At 50.5% G+C, this 17,006-nt stretch overlaps 1 protein-coding gene and 1 non-coding gene across 2 annotated transcripts in view; both read left to right on the forward strand.

The window, feature by feature from the left end:
- GRIK5 (glutamate ionotropic receptor kainate type subunit 5) overlaps positions 1-17,006 on the forward strand; it is a 1,516,626-nt gene that overhangs the window by 1,071,871 nt on the left and 427,749 nt on the right. The gene's annotated exons all lie outside the window — the stretch shown is intronic.
- On the forward strand, positions 14,476-14,575 carry LOC146808784 (small nucleolar RNA U13). Its single transcript, XR_014967104.1, has one exon. It is a non-coding gene; the product is annotated as a small nucleolar RNA U13 (small nucleolar RNA).

Here is a 17,006-nt window from a genome sequence, read left to right on the forward strand (position 1 = left end):
AGTGTTTAATTTGTGCCAGTGTTTGACAGCGCTTGGCAACATCACTTTATTTCTTAACACTGGCACTTATCTGTGACAGTCCACCACAAGGTGACGCTGTCTGTCCATTTTTTTTTGCAGCGCACATCCCCAACAGTGTGTAATAATTGAATATGCATCAAAAAATAACAATATCAGACCATACAGGCCATTCTCACAGCCCGGGTGAGCTGGCGTTTTATTGGGTGAGGTGGACTCGTCGAAGGTGTGACGTGTGCTGGAGTCTGATGGTTAGTGGTGGCCAATGACGGCACCAGCATTTGGCAGATCTGTCTGGGGCTGTGGGTGAAACAACATGCGGTGGCCTCGTGTGACATTCATGCCTTGTGCCCCCTGGTGCTTTCCTTCTTTACATGTCAAGCACCGGAAGTAAGAGTTTTAAAATGAGGCTGCAGTCAGCCGCTGATGGCATCCAATCTACTCTTGATGGGTGGAGCTCCGCCCCTTCCCCTGATCCACCCCCTCCATTTCTTTGATTTTTCTGTGCCTGAGGACTGCTTCATTATCTGCCCCTGTTTGATTTTTTGCACAGACTTACCTTTTATTTCCTGTACCCTTTTCACGAGCTTATATTGTATCTCCTGTACCCTTTTCAACGGCTTACCTTTTATCTCCTGTACCCTTTTCAACGGCTTACCTTTTATCTCCTGTACCCTTTTCAACGGCTTACCTTTTATCTCCTGTACCCTTTTCACAGGCGTACCTTTTATCTCCTGTACCCTTTTCAACGGCTTACCTTTTATCTCCTGTACCCTTTTCAACGGCTTACCTTTTATCTCCTGTACCCTTTTCACAGGCGTACCTTTTATCTCCTGTACCCTTTTCAACGGCTTACCTTTTATCTCCTGTACCTTTTTCACAGGCTTATATTTTATCTCCTGTACCCTTTTCACGAACTTATATTGTATCTCCTGTACCCTTTTCAAAGGCTTACCTTTTATATCCCGTACCCTTTTCACAGGCATACCTTTTATCTCCTGTTACCTTTTATATCCCGTACCCTTTTCACAGGCATACCTTTACATTTCCATACTTGGCCACCTCTCACCCAAGAAATGGCTACCCCCAAAATAAAAAGCCTTTCCGAGATGTTCCAGTTTGCAGCTTGAACACCTGCCTTAGTAGCTGCACCTGTAGTCCCCGGGTCTGAAATGCAGTTTTAAATGTCATGGCTGCTTGTTGCTTGGTCGTCATTATGGACATGTGAGTCCAGGGGAGGTGGCCACCGTGCAGAGCTTCTGGCCTGTGACTGGAGAGGGCAGACAGTTCTGGACTCAGAGAAAGACTAGTAGTGGTGCTTCTCCTGCCTGCTCTTGTGAGGCCTCCGCCCGGTGCCTCAGGGGCGCAGAAGACCTTGTAGGAAAGGGAGCCGATGCTGCAGGGAAATACCAGGAACCAGTTGCAACTGGACATTTTACAATGGATCTGAACTGGAATTCAGGGGATCGCCCGTGGAACTTGTAGTGGACTAGTGTCCAAGAAACTTTCTTGAAAGTGTGCAGTTAGGATATGACACAACGTTTCCTAAGGTTGGAAGAAAACATCTGTCTGAGGGACAAGGTAGCAACCCTCCCAGAGAGTGACACAGCCCTAACAGCTGTTTTTTAGCAGCCCTGCTCTCCAGTGAGTGACACAGCCCTAACAGCTGTATTTGAGCAGTCCTGCTCTCCAGTGAGTGACACAGCCCTACAGCTGTTTTTTTAGCAGCCCTGCTCTCCAGTGAGTGACACAGCCCGAACAGCTATTTTTTAGCATTCCTGCTTTCCAGTGAGTGACACAGCCCCAACAGCTGTTTTTTAGCAGCCCTGCTCTCCAGTGAGTGACACAGCCCTAACAGCTGTATTTGAGCAGTCCTGCTCTCCAGTGAGTGACACAGCCCGAACAGCTGTATTTGAGCAGTCCTGCTCTCCAGTGAGTGACACAGCCCTACAGCTGTTTTTTAGCAGCCCTGCTCTCCAGTGAGTGACACAGCCCGAACAGTTGTATTTGAGCAGTCCTGCTCTCCAGTGAGTGACACAGCCCTAACAGCTGTTTTTTAGCAGCCCTGCTCTCCAGTGAGTGACACAGCCCGAACAGCTGTATTTGAGCAGTCCTGCTTTCCAGTGAGTGACACAGCCTGAACAGCTGTATTTGAGCAGTCCTGCTCTCCAGTGAGTGACACAGCCCGAACAGCTGTATTTGAGCAGTCCTGCTCTCCAGTGAGTGACACAGCCCGAACAGCTGTATTTGAGCAGTCCTGCTTTCCAGTGAGTGACACAGCCTGAACAGCTGTATTTGAGCAGTCCTGCTCTCCAGTGAGTGACACAGCCCGAACAGCTGTATTTGAGCAGTCCTGCTCTCCAGTGAGTGACACAGCCCGAACAGCTGTATTTGAGCAGTCCTGCTTTCCAGTGAGTGACACAGCCTGAACAGCTGTATTTGAGCAGTCCTGCTCTCCAGTGAGTGACACAGCCCGAACAGCTGTATTTGAGCAGTCCTGCTCTCCAGTGAGTGACACAGCCCTAACAGCTGTATTTGAGCAGTCCTACTCTTAGCTTTGGCCATAAACTTCAAGTCTACAGTGGGGGAGCAGAGACAGCCTGTCTAATCTTGAATGCCCTTTTTGGCACAGCTGTCATCCTTTTCCCCTAATGATGATACACCCCAAGACTCGTTCTAATTCCCATGGCAAAGAGTTTGACTGAGGTGAACCACCACACTTGACATGACTGCTGCCCCGAGGACCTGCACCTACCGGTGCCCCCGTCTCAGTCTCCTGAACCCCATAAAATCCCAGTACAGTTTACTGTGCCTTTGTTTTGTCGAAAACATGTTTTGCTTTCTCAATAACTACTGATCTCTACTTCCAATGTTTTTCTGTTTTGTGTAACTTTGTCTTATTGAAGTCTCTCTTTCTCTCCATCTTGGGTGTAAACAGTTGTTTTGTTGATGTTGCATCTGTAACACATGCAGTTCTCTGAGGAAATCCTGCTGCTTGAGGCAAGGTACCAAGAGTGAGGCGGTGTTTGTCAAAGAATTGAGTCTGCCTTTTAAGTGTCACATTATTCTGGCCTTGTGAGATGTCAGCCACAGATCGCAAGACTGGTGCTTCTCTCAGTGTGCTGCCTTAACAATGTGGTGTCCTGCACTCATCTCAGACAACATACACAAACATTAACCATTGGCCACATGTTACACTAAATTAACTCATCATGGACTATATTATAAACTAACATGACTCAGCAACCACACATCACAGCGACGCAACATATCCACCAAAAGGTAAACTATCAAAACTTAAAATCACTAAAACACAACTCACTCACATACATTGCATAGTAACATTGGCTCGTCAACCACATAGTGCACGCATGACTCATCAATTGTCATCTATAATATATTTTAACTACAATGGATACTAAAACATTCATCAACACAGCAAACAAACCTAACTCATCAAACATTCAGAATACGACCATGAATAATCAGCCACATGGTACAGTAACAATGACTTACCAGCCACATGGTACAGTAGCCATGACTCATCACCCCCGTGGTACAGTTACAATGACTCATCTGCCACATGGTACAGTAAAAATGACTCAGCATCCACATGGTATAGTAGCCATGACTCATCAAGCACGTGGTACAATTACAATGACTCATCGGCCACATGGTAGTATCCTTGACTCATCATCCACGTGGTACAGTTACAATGACTCATCACCCACATGGTTCAATAGCCATAACTCATCAAGCACGTGGTACAATTACAATGACTCATCAGCCACATGGTAGTATCAAAGACTCAGCCACGTGGTACAGTTACAATGACTCATCACCCACATGGTACTGTTACAATGACTCGTCATCACCCACATATTACGATCACAATGACATCAGCCACATGGTAGTATCCATGACTCATCAGCCACTGGCACAGTTCCAATGACTCATCACCCACATGGTACTGTTACAATGACTCATCACCCACATGTTACGATCACAATGACATCAGCCACATGGTAGTATCCATGACTCATCAGCCACGTGGTACAGTTACAATGACTCATCACCCACGTGGTACAGTTACAATGACTCATCACCCACATGGTACTGTTACAATGACTCATCACCCACATGTTATGATCACAATGACATCAGCCACATGGTAGTATCCATGACTCATCAGCCACTGGCACAGTTCCAATGACTCATCACCCACATGGTACTGTTACAATGACTCATCACCCACATGTTACGATCACAATGACATCAGCCACATGGTAGTATCCATGACTCATCAGCCACGTGGTACAGTTACAATGACTCATCACCCACGTGGTACAGTTACAATGACTCATCACCCACATGGTACTGTTACAATGACTCATCACCCACATGTTATGATCACAATGACATCAGCCACATGGTAGTATCCATGACTCATCACCCACGTGGTACTGTTACAATGACTCATCACCCACATGGTACTGTTGCAATGATTTATCACCCACATGTTACGATCACAGTGACTCATCAGCCACATAGCACAGCAACAATGACTCGTCAATCACCTGGCACACTAACGTGTCGACAACCAACTGGCATAGTAATAATGACTCTTAAATCGAATGGTATAGAAGCAGGACTCCCCAACCTCGTTGAACAATAACATGGCTCATAAACTGCATTCTAGAGTAACATGACTGGCCAAACATATGACATACTAACATGACGCATCAGCCGCAGCGTAAACTAATAGGGCTTACAATGTGCGTCGCACACTAACATGACTCAGCTATTTCATGGACTGCTAACATGACTCATCAACTTCATTGTATACTAACACGAATTACCAACCTGATGGCGATTTCAAACCTTCCTCTCCAAACTAGTCTGGTAGATGTACTCATGAACAACACAGCTTTGCCGTGGGCTCCCCCAGGGCTAGGACACCCAGCCCACGGTCACACCTGCTCTCCTCGGAGGAGGAGGAGGGGCGAGCCGTGCTCTTGGCAGCTGCGTGGGGCTATTACCGCGCTGCCAAGCTGCAGGGGGAAGAGTCCTTGTCGGTACCCTTGGGCATCACTCATCTGGAGCCGGAGGAGCCTGGGAGAGGAAGATAAAGCAGCGAGGAATTCCTAATGTGTCCAAGTGCTGAGCTCAGCTCCCTCGAACCCTGGAGATCACAGGAAGGCGTGTGTGCCTCAGCACCAGTCCCTCTGAACCGTGGAGATCACAGGAAGGCGTGTGTGCCTCAGCATCAGTCCCTCTGAACCCTGGAGATCACAGGAAGGCGTGTGTGCCTCAGCATCAGCTCCCTCGAACCCTGGAGATCACGGGAAGGCGTGTGTGCCTCAGCATCAGCTCCCTCGAACCCTGGAGATCACAGGAAGGCGTGTGTGCCTCAGCACCAGTCCCTCTAAACCCTGGAGATCACAGGAAGGCGTGTGTGCCTCAGCACCAGTCCCTCTGAACCCTGGAGATCACAGGAAGGCGTGTGTGCCTCAGCATCAGCTCCCTCGAACCCTGGAGATCACAGGAAGGCGTGTGTGCCTCAGCATCAGCTCCCTCGAACCCTGGAGATCACAGGAAGGCGTGTGTGCCTCAGCACCAGTCCCTCTGAACCCTGGAGATCACAGGAAGGCGTGTGTGCCTCAGCATCAGTCCCTCTGAACCCTGGAGATCACAGGAAGGCGTGTGTGCCTCAGCATCAGTCCCTCTGAACCCTGGAGATCACAGGAAGGCGTGTGTGCCTCAGCATCAGTCCCTCTGAACCCTGGAGATCACGGGAAGGCGTGTGTGCCTCAGCATCAGCTCCCTCGAACCCTGGAGATCACAGCAAGGCGTGTGTGCCTCAGCATCAGCTCCCTCTGAACCCTGGAGATCACAGGAAGGCGTGTGTGCCTCAGCACCAGTCCCTCTGAACCCTGGAGATCACAGGAAGGCGTGTGTGCCTCAGCACCAGTCCCTCTGAACCCTGGAGATCACAGGAAGGCGTGTGTGCCTCAGCATCAGCTCCCTCGAACCCTGGAGATCACAGGAAGGCGTGTGTGCCTCAGCATCAGCTCCCTCGAACCCTGGAGATCACAGGAAGGCGTGTGTGCCTCAGCACCAGTCCCTCTGAACCCTGGAGATCACAGGAAGGCGTGTGTGCCTCAGCATCAGCTCCCTCGAACCCTGGAGATCACAGGAAGGCGTGTGTGCCTCAGCACCAGTCCCTCTGAACCCTGGAGATCACGGGAAGGCGTGTGTGCCTCAGCATCAGTCCCTCTGAACCCTGGAGATCACAGGAAGGCGTGTGTGCCTCAGCACCAGTCCCTCTGAACCCTGGAGATCACAGGAAGGCGTGTGTGCCTCAGCATCAGCTCCCTCGAACCCTGGAGATCACAGGAAGGCGTGTGTGCCTCAGCACCAGCTCCCTCGAACCCTGGAGATCACAGGAAGGCGTGTGTGCCTCAGCATCAGCTCCCTCGAACCCTGGAGATCACAGGAAGGCGTGTGTGCCTCAGCACCAGTCCCTCTGAACCCTGGAGATCACAGGAAGGCGTGTGTGCCTCAGCATCAGCTCCCTCGAACCCTGGAGATCACAGGAAGGCGTGTGTGCCTCAGCATCAGCTCCCTCGAACCCTGGAGATCACAGGAAGGCGTGTGTGCCTCAGCATCAGCTCCCTCGAACCCTGGAGATCACAGGAAGGCGTGTGTGCCTCAGCACCAGTCCCTCTGAACCCTGGAGATCACAGGAAGGCGTGTGTGCCTCAGCACCAGTCCCTCTGAACCCTGGAGATCACAGGAAGGCGTGTGTGCCTCAGCATCAGCTCCCTCGAACCCTGGAGATCACGGGAAGGCGTGTGTGCCTCAGCACCAGTCCCTCTGAACCCTGGAGATCACGGGAAGGCGTGTGTGCCTCAGCATCAGTCCCTCTGAACCCTGGAGATCACAGGAAGGCGTGTGTGCCTCAGCACCAGTCCCTCTGAACCCTGGAGATCACAGGAAGGCGTGTGTGCCTCAGCATCAGCTCCCTCGAACCCTGGAGATCACAGGAAGGCGTGTGTGCCTCAGCACCAGCTCCCTCGAACCCTGGAGATCACAGGAAGGCGTGTGTGCCTCAGCATCAGCTCCCTCGAACCCTGGAGATCACAGGAAGGCGTGTGTGCCTCAGCACCAGTCCCTCTGAACCCTGGAGATCACAGGAAGGCGTGTGTGCCTCAGCATCAGCTCCCTCGAACCCTGGAGATCACAGGAAGGCGTGTGTGCCTCAGCATCAGCTCCCTCGAACCCTGGAGATCACAGGAAGGCGTGTGTGCCTCAGCATCAGTCCCCTGGGGAGGCGGGCTGGGCAGCACTGCCTCAGGGAGGCTTGGGAACCACCCGCAGACCACAAGCCACCAGAATGAGGAACAGAGGGACCAATCACAGGCCACAACACACTGGGTATCAGTCCCCTGGGGAGGTGTACTGGCATCACCACTCCAGGGAGACGGGGGTACCCCTCACAGACCACAAGCCACCAGGCGAGCATGAGGCATGGAGTATCCGTTCACAGACCAAAGCACACTGGGCATCAGTCCCCTGGGGAGGTGGGCTGGCATCATCCCTCCAATGACGCTGGGGTACCCCTCGCAGACCACAACCCACCAGGCGAGAATGAGGCACGGTGTGACCACTCAGACCACAGCACACTGGGCATCAGTCCTCCGGGGAGGTGGGCTGGCGTCACCTCTCCAGGGAGACTGGGGTACCCCTCACAGACCACAAGCCATGAAGCGAGCATGAGGCATGGAGTATCCGTTCACAGACCAAAGCACACTGGGAATCCGTCCTCCGGGGAGGTGTACTGGCATCACCGCTCCAGGGAGACGGGGGTACCCCTCACAGACCACAAGCCACCAGGCGAGCATGAGGCATGGAGTATCCGTTCACAGACCAAAGCACACTGGGAATCCGTCCTCCGGGGAGGTGTACTGGCATCACCGCTCCAGGGAGACGGGGGTACCCCTCACAGACCACAAGCCAAGAGGCGAGCATGAGGCATGGAGCATCCGTTCACAGACCAAAGCACACTGGGCATCCCCACTCTAAGGATCCAAGGTGAGGGGGCCGTGTAAATCACACCTATTGTGAGTGTGGGAACCCTCATATTTCTCAGCAGACTGGGAACTTTTTATGTATTTATTTTTCAGTTTATATAGTTCTTAAAAGGCTCCTGAGTGCCTCCGTACTTTACAGAACACAACAGTAACAATGTGTTATGTTGTGCAGATTTGTAGAGCGCACTATCGCCTGGTAGGGTTCCTGGCGCTGAGGAGGTGTGAGTCTAGCCACACCTAGGGCCTGGCGGGACGACTCGAAAAACCCGGCCTTCAGCTGCTCGCAGAAGTCAAGAAGTGAGGAGGAGGCTCTTCTGTGTAGTGGCGGTCGTTCCACGCTTTAGGAGCAATGCAGGAGAAGGCTCAACCAAGAAATCTGGGTTTCCGTATGCGTGGGATATGTGCAAGTAGGCGTCCAGAAATGCAGAGGTGTCTGGAATGTTTGTGGAAACAGATGTGATTTTGGGGTGCTGGGTCAGTGTTGTGTAGTGCCTTGAAAGTGTGGGTGAGGAGTTTGAGCTGAGGCGCATCTGTGAAGGAGGAGGCAGTGGGGCTCCTTCAGGTCTGTTGTGAAGTGAGCGCCGCGTGGGAGGTTGACAGTGATTCTGGCCATCGAGTTCTGAATGATCTGCAGACGTCTAGTGAGTTTTTCGTTGATTCCGGCATAGAGTGTGTTCCCGTAGTCCAGCTTGCTTGTGGCCAGAGTGTGCTGATTGGGAGCCATTTGAAAATCTTCCCCAGCATTTTCAGGCTGTGGATGCCGTAGGCGGTGACGGCATTGAGTTGTGTGGTCGTGTTGAAGTTGCTGTTACAGAGGTTGTTGGCTTGGGCTGGTGTAGGCCCAAGCTGTGTTGGCCGCCCGGCGGAGTCCCAGTGGGATGTGCTGTTCCCAAAGATAACAATTACGATCTTAGGGGTGTTTAGCTTCTGACAGTCGGGCTTGATCCAGTGGGTGGTTTCAGTCATGTAGGCCTTGAACTTGATCTGGTTACTGGGTGTGTTGACCGTAAGGGAGAGTGTAGTAGCCTGTTCATGGTAATACCCAGCCTTTGTATCACCACCTGCTCAGGGTGTAGTGCGGTGTGCTGCATGGATTGTTGGAGTGCTGATGCGATTGGAACATTGGGTGCCTGTGAGCGGGAGTGGTCAGTTGAGGATGGGCTGAGCAGGAGGCAGGCTGCTCCTGGCCCGGCTGCCACACAAGAACTCATCTACTTGTAACTTATCCCAATAAAGCTACTGAAATGACATCTTACCTGTGTGGTCTTCATTACTATAGAGAGTTTGATTTGTGTGTCAACGATTTAGGAGAGGACGTTGATATTCTGCGAGTGGGTGATGCTCGTTAAAGGGATCATGTATGGGGTGAAGAGGGTCGGGCTTAGAGTGGATCCTTGCAGAACTCCACAGATGAGGTTGGGCCTTCCGAGGTGTACGATACCAGGCTGACCGAGTGGTCCTTCCGGTCCGGAAGGGGCAGACCTATCAGAGTGCATGTCCTTGGATTCCAAAGTTGGTGTTGGGTGAGGATGGGGTGGGAGGCTATGTCAATGTTTGTATGAGCTTAACACCAATGTAAATAGAGAAAACATAAATCTAATAATACAATAGAGACTTCTGAAAGTAGGAGAGAGGCCATAGAAGAAATGAAGACAACACAATACAGAACTGACGAAGAACATAAAGGAGGGTTCAGTGTAGCCTCAACAGGGCATGCAGAGAAGGGTACATTATAAATCTGTCAGGGCATGTAGAGGAGGGTACAGTACAGATCTGATGCACCATGTAGAGGAGGGTACTGTATAGAGCCGATGGGGCATGTAGAGGAGGGTAGAGTATAAAGCCGATGGGGCATGCAGAGAAGGGTACATTATAAATCTGTCAGGGCATGTAGAGGAGGGTACCGTATAAAGCCGATGGGACATGTAGAGGAGGGTACAGTACAGATCCGATGCAGCATGTAGAGGAGGGTACTGTATAGAGCCGATGGGGCATGTAGAGGAGGATACAGTACAGATCAGACAGGGCATGTAGAGTAGGGTTCAGTTCAGACCCGATGGGGCATGTACAGGAGGATAAAGTGCAGGCCTCACAGGGCATGTAGAGGAGGGTACAGTATAAAGCCGATGGGGCATGTAGAGGAGGGTACAGTACAGATCCGATGCAGCATGTAGAGGAGGGTACTGTATAGACCCGATGGGGCATGTAGAGAAGGATACAGTACAGATCAGACAGGGCATGTAGAGTAGGCTACAGTTGAGACCCGATGGGGCATGTGCAGGAGGGTAAAGTGCAGGCCTGATGGGGCATGTAGAGGAGGGTAGAGTATAGATCTGAAGGGGGCATGCAGAGTAGAGTATAGTATAGGTTCGACTGGACCTGTATAGTAGGTTACAGGATAAATCCAATGGGGCATGGAGAGTAGGGTATAGTATAAGTCTGATGGGGCGTGTATAGGAGGGTACAGTACAGATATAGAGGGGGTACAGTGTAGATCTGACGGGGCATGCAGAAGAGGGTACAGTACAGATCTGATGGGGCATGTAGTGTAGGGTACACTATAGATCTGATGGGGTATGCAGAGTAGAGTATGGTATAGGTTTGACTGGACCTGCATAGTAGGGTACAGGATAAATCCAATGGGGCATGGAGAGTAGGGTACAGTATTGATCTGACGGAACATGCAGAGTAGGGTATGTATCGACTCCTCAAAGGCGGAACTAGAGAGAGTACAATCCAGGGGACACAGCATAACAAACGTAGGGGCATATTATCAAGCACTGCGTTAAAACTATTGCCGCTTCAGCGGCAGAAACCTCTCGTAGAAGACAACACACTGTATATAACCCTTCTAGTGAGGCGTGAAGCTTTCCCACAGACTTCAGAGCTTTATCTCTCATGCCCAATGTGCACCAGGTGTCACACTTATTGTGTGGCAGACGGAGCTTCTCGTCGAACACAGCACATTGTGTATCACTCCTCTAGTGAGATGCAGTGTTCCCATCGTAGATCAAAGCACACTGTGTATCACCCCTCTAGTGAGATGCTCACAGCACAGTGTGTATCACCCCTCTAGTGATATGCAGTGTTTTCCTTCGTAGATCACAGCACACTGTGTATCACCCCTCTAGTGAGATGCAGTGTTTCCCATCGTAGATCACAGCACACTGTGTATCACCCCTCTAGTGAGATGCTCACAGCACAGTGTGTAACACCCCTCTAGTGAGATGCAGTGTTTCCCATCTTATATCACAGCACACTGTGTATCACCCCTCTAGTGAGAGGCAGTGTTTCCCATCGTAGATCACAGCACACTGTGTATCACCCCTCTAGTGAGATGCAGTGTTTCCCATCTTATATCACAGCACACTGTGTATCACCCCTCTAGTGAGAGGCAGTGTTTCCCATCGTAGATCACAGCACACTGTGTATCACCCCTCTGGTGAGATGCAGTGTTTCGCATCTTATATCACAGCACACTGTGTATCACCCCTCTAGTGAGATGCAGTGTTTCCCATCGTAGATCACAGCACACTGTGTATCACCCCTCTAGTGAGATGCAGTGTTTCCCATCTTATATCACAGCACACTGTGTATCACCCCTCCAGTGAGAGGCAGTGTTTCCCATCGTAGATCACAGCAAACTGTGTATCACCCCTCTGGTGAGATGCAGTGTTTCCCATCTTATATCACAGCACACTGTGTATCACCCCTCTAGTGAGATGTAGTGTTTCCCTTCATAGATCACAGCACACTGTGTATCACCCCTCTAGTGAGATGCAGTGTTTCCCATCGTAGATCACAGCACACTGTGTATCACCCCTCTAGTGAGATGTAGTGTTTCCCTTCATAGATCACAGCACACTGTGTATCACCCCTCTAGTGAGATGCAGTGTTTCCCTTTGTAGATCACAGCACACTGTGTATCACTCCTCTAGTGAGATGCAGTGTTTCGCATTGTAGATCACAGCACACTGTGTATCACCCCTCTAGTGAGATGTAGTGTTTCCCTTCATAGATCATAGCACACTGTGTATCATCCCTCTAGTGAGATGTAGTGTTTTCCTTCGTAGATCACAGCACACTGTGTATCACCCCTCTGGTGAGATGCAGTGTTTCCCTTCGTAGATCACAGCACACTGTGTATCACCCCTCTAGTGAGATGTAGTGTTTCCCTTCATAGATCACAGCACACTGTGTATCATCCCTCTAGTGAGATGTAGTGTTTTCCTTCGTAGATCACAGCACACTGTGTATCACCCCTCTGGTGAGATGCAGTGTTTCCCTTCGTAGATCACAGCACACTGTGTATCTATCACCCCTCTAGTGAGATGCAGTGTTTCCTATCGTAGATCACAGCACACTGTGTATCACCCCTCTAGTTTGATGCCTTGTTTCTTATGGTAGATCACAGCACAATTCATATATGGGCAATAAACTGCGCTCCGTCTGGGAAGTGTGTGGAACTTTTAGTTGATTTCTGGCAAAACTCTGCCACTGCCGTGTGGCAGAGTTTTTTCTCACGTGTGGTTCACCAACATTAAGTTTGTGAGCGAGAATGCGCATCCCCCAGCATGATTTTCGGGTACTAGAACGCCATCCAGTAGGATTTTCTCAACGCAGGTGTTGGCGGCTGGTCGCGGCCCTACGGGTTGAGAAAGCTGCCGCTCAAGTAGAAAATCTACTCAAGTGGCAGAAAGATGCGGAGACCTTTGGCGCACCTTGGGATGCAGTTTGCGCTGATTATACAGTGCAGGCCAAGCTGCTGGCTCTAAAAATGTGTGCGATGTGCAGTAGCAGCTGTTACCGGATTGGGTCTAGTGAGACAGGGGGGATAATAAAAACGGGAAAATAACACTGACCTGGGAACGTCCAGCCACCGCCTCTCCTCCGTACTCTTCATCTTCCTTCTTCCTGTCTCCAGTCCCGGCAGCAGGAAGCACCCGAGCTCCCTAAAGCCATTCACAATGCTGCGATGCAGTGCTGTGCTTGGTCTAAGCGCCAGGGTTGGGAGCTCAGACAGTGACAGGAAGCCTGTGCGTGTTCCCCACTCTGCCGAGCATTACAGCCTGGTGGAGAACATGCAAAGTGCGCATGACTATTTGGCCGAGCCAAGATAGCTGGTCAAACAGCCATGTGCACTTAGAGAGTGCCAGTAATCCTCCCCCTTGTTCTGGCCAACCCCACCCCACATGCTACAGAGCCACTGACTGCAATAAGAAAAAGAATATGATAATAACGATTCGTTATTATCATTTTATTTTCCTTTTGAGCAGTGGGGCGACGCTCCTCTGCCTTAGTGTAGGAGCCGTCACTGGCGATGTTCCGAATTACGCACGCTCGCGGAACGCCGCAGAAATTCACAGTTTCATGTAACTCCATGGAATTCCGCAGTGAGAGACACAGAGGCACAGAGGCAAGCAGGCAATTTCCAAACGTATTGACCCTGTAAATACGTAGAATCACTCCATAACTGAACAATTTATGGACTGGTTACTTGTTTAGAAAGCAAATATTCTATTTTGGGGAAAGGGAGTCCATCGGTTGCACTATAAGTAGCCAACTTCATCTTCTATGTTATTGCTTTCATTTGAATTGGGCAACGCCTTTTATTTTTTGCTATGCGTGTGCGTTGACAGGTATGTGCCTCACTTTTTTGTTCATACCCACGTGTCCACCCGGCCCTTTGTTTCCTCCTCCGCCTGCCTGCGCACATCTGGGATATCTCCTCCCAAAGTCATAGTGGTCTGCTGCACCAGCCAGTGTTAGGTGGAGGCGTGGAGCTCAACAGCCGCCTGCGCACATTCCTTAAACCTCTGCAGACGTGTCTTTTAAGCAAAGTGAAATAGGCCCCTTCACCCACCCCCTCCCACAGCACAAAAGAAACCGAGACTAAACGCATACTGGAGCGCCCAGAACCGCCCTCGGTTCACACACGTTAGCATGCGCATAATGAAGCTACGAACTAGAAAACACAGTTGTAAAGTGCCAATTACACGATACCCACATAGTGCATTATTCATCCTTGTTATGATATCTGCTGAGAATACAATGTTGTCCGTTCTTTATGTTGTAACTACATAGAACCTATTGTGGGCGGTCATTTTAAGGGAAGAAACTACAAAGAGGGATACCAATTGGCTACACTGCTGCATATAAATTAGCATATTAATGCATTCGTGTTAACAGTACAACTTTTGCTGTAGTGGACTCTCTTTTCTTAAAGAATATCGTAGATAACCCGTGATTAGCCCTGAGTGTGACCCTCGCAGATGTGAACAGACACGAGTGGCAAGACAATCTCCCCCTCACATTCATAGGAGAATCGAATTCTCTGGTGTTCTTCCGTAACTTATATATTCCGATCTCTCTGGTTTATTACAAGTGATGAGTGGGTTTTCATGCGAATGCGTGACTTGTGCTGTCCTGTTCTTGTTACGACTGGGCACATTACCCTTCTGAGCTTGAACTGGGGATTCCTTAGAGCTTAAAATGCGTTATAGAATGTATGTGGTGTGACGTGTCTCAATCTGTGGATGGCTTTCAAACTGAACTGATTATCAGTGTGAAATGCGATAGTTTATGTATGTGGGTCCTTAACGCTATCAACTGAGATCTCTGATCTATGCTTATGTCCAAACTCTACAAACCGCAGGTTAGAATACTGGTTTAGTCGCTGATGGGATAAATTCCCTTATTGCAGCAGTGCAATATCTTGAGGACTGATTGCAACAAGCATTTGCAATGCAACAGGTCTCGCATTTACACGAGTTTCAGCTATTGGCATTGTAAATAACAATGACTTTTATTTATGTTTTGGTTTTTAAAACATAAATAAAAGGCATTGTCATTTACAGTGCCAAAGATCTCGCAAATGCGAGACCTATTGCATTGCAAATGCTTGTTTAATCTTTCTCCGCCCCAAACTGTAATTCGTACTTTGTATTTCCACATTTATATGATGTTGGTGTATGAGAAATGAGATTTTATTAATGATAACAACACTTCACAGACCACCTCCATATCTGACTGCACTTTTCACATAGAAAGGCGGGACCGACATCGGCCACGCCGAAGGTATGGCGGTCGTGCCGGCCCCCGACGACCATACAGGGGCGGGTCTGTTGCGCGCAGTGATGACGCGACAGGCGCGCCTCGCCATTATTTGGTTGAAATAGGGGCGTGACCCGGAAGTGATTGAAAGCACTTCCGGGTCACGCGCTTGGGCTAACGCCAGGCCGGTTAGAACTGGCCTGGCTGGGATCTTGGTAATAAAAGGCCGGGGAGCGGCGGAGTCTGCCTCTTTGCTCACCGCTCCCTCAGCCTGCCATTAATCATGCCAGCCTCGCTAGGAGGCTGTAATTTAATTTTCTTTTTTCTTTTCCAGGTGTTGACATCAAAGTAGGAGCGCACCTGAAACAGCGCGATTGGCGCGTCTGCAGGGCGGTCAGGGCGATAAAATAAAAGGCATTGTCATTTACAGTGCCAAAGATCTCGATAATGCAAGACCTATTGCATTGCAAATGCTTGTTTAAACTTTCTCCACCCCAAACTGTAATTCGTACTTTGTATTTACACATTTATATGATGTTGGTGTATGAGAAATGAAATTTTATTAATGATAACAACACTTCACAGACCACCTCCCTATCCGACTGCACTTTTCACATGGACAGTATGGCTTCCCGCTCTGCTCTCACTGCACTCTGCACTTTAATGGCTCCGCTTTTCAGAATCGTTGATCAGGCAGGAGGGAAGGGCAGAGGGGGCGTTCCATTTGCGGATCCCACAGATAATTGACAGACATGAACACTTCTGTGAATCTATTTGGCCAGCTGACAAAGCTTTACTCATCGGCAGCTTCACCAGCGCAGCTCATGGTTTGACTAGCTCCAGCAGCCTAACGTCTGAAGAAAAGCACTGTGTTGGCGCCAATGACGCTCCTTTGCTGCACGCTGGAACCTCTCCTCCCGTGTGAGCAGTCCTGGGAGAGAGCAGACTCACGTCACACTTCATGCGGTGCCATCCGTGCAGGCCCACTGTTCGTCTTAGCATCACACGGAGCTGGTCTGGGAGAGCGCGGACTCACGTCACACTTCATGCGGTGCCATCCGTGCAGGCCCACTGTCCACCTTAGCATCACGCGGAGCTGGCCTGGGAGAGAGCGGACTCACGTCAGACTTCATGCGGTGCCATCCGTGCAGGCCCACTGTTCACCTTAGCATCACGCGGAGCTGCCCTGGGAGAGAGCGGACTCACGTCACACTTCATGCGGTGCCATCCCGCGTAGGACTACTGTTCACCTTAGAATCACGCGGAGCTAGTCTGGGAGGGAGCGGACACAGCTCACACTTCAAGCAGTGCTATTCCGCGTAGGCCCACTGTTCAACTTAGCATCACGCGGAGCTGGCCTGGGAGAGAACAGACTCACGTCACCCTTCATGCGGTGTCATCAGTGCAGGCCCACTGTCCACCTTAGCATCACGCGGAGCTGCCCTGGGAGAGAGCGGACTCACATCAGACTTCATGCGGTGCCATCCGTGCAGGCCCACTGTTCGTCTTAGCATCACGCGGACCTGGTCTGGGAGAGCGCGGACTCACGTCACACTTCATGCGGTGCCATCCGTACAGGCCCACTGTCTACCTTAGCATCACGCGGAGCTGGCCTGGGAGAGCGCGGACTCACGTCACACTTCATGCGGTGCCATCCGTGCAGGCCCACTGTCCACCTTAGCATCACGCGGAGCTGGCCTGGGAGAGAGCAGACTCACGTCACACTTCATGCGGTGCCATCCGTGCAGGCCCACTGTTCACCTTAGCATCACGCGGAGCTGGCCTGGGAGAGAGCGGACTCATGTCAGACTTCATGCGGTGCCATCCGTGCAGGCCCACTGT

This window comes from Triturus cristatus, chromosome 7 (genome assembly GCF_964204655.1).
Source record: "Triturus cristatus chromosome 7, aTriCri1.1, whole genome shotgun sequence".
In the NCBI taxonomy this organism is placed as follows: Eukaryota; Metazoa; Chordata; class Amphibia; order Caudata; family Salamandridae; genus Triturus; species Triturus cristatus.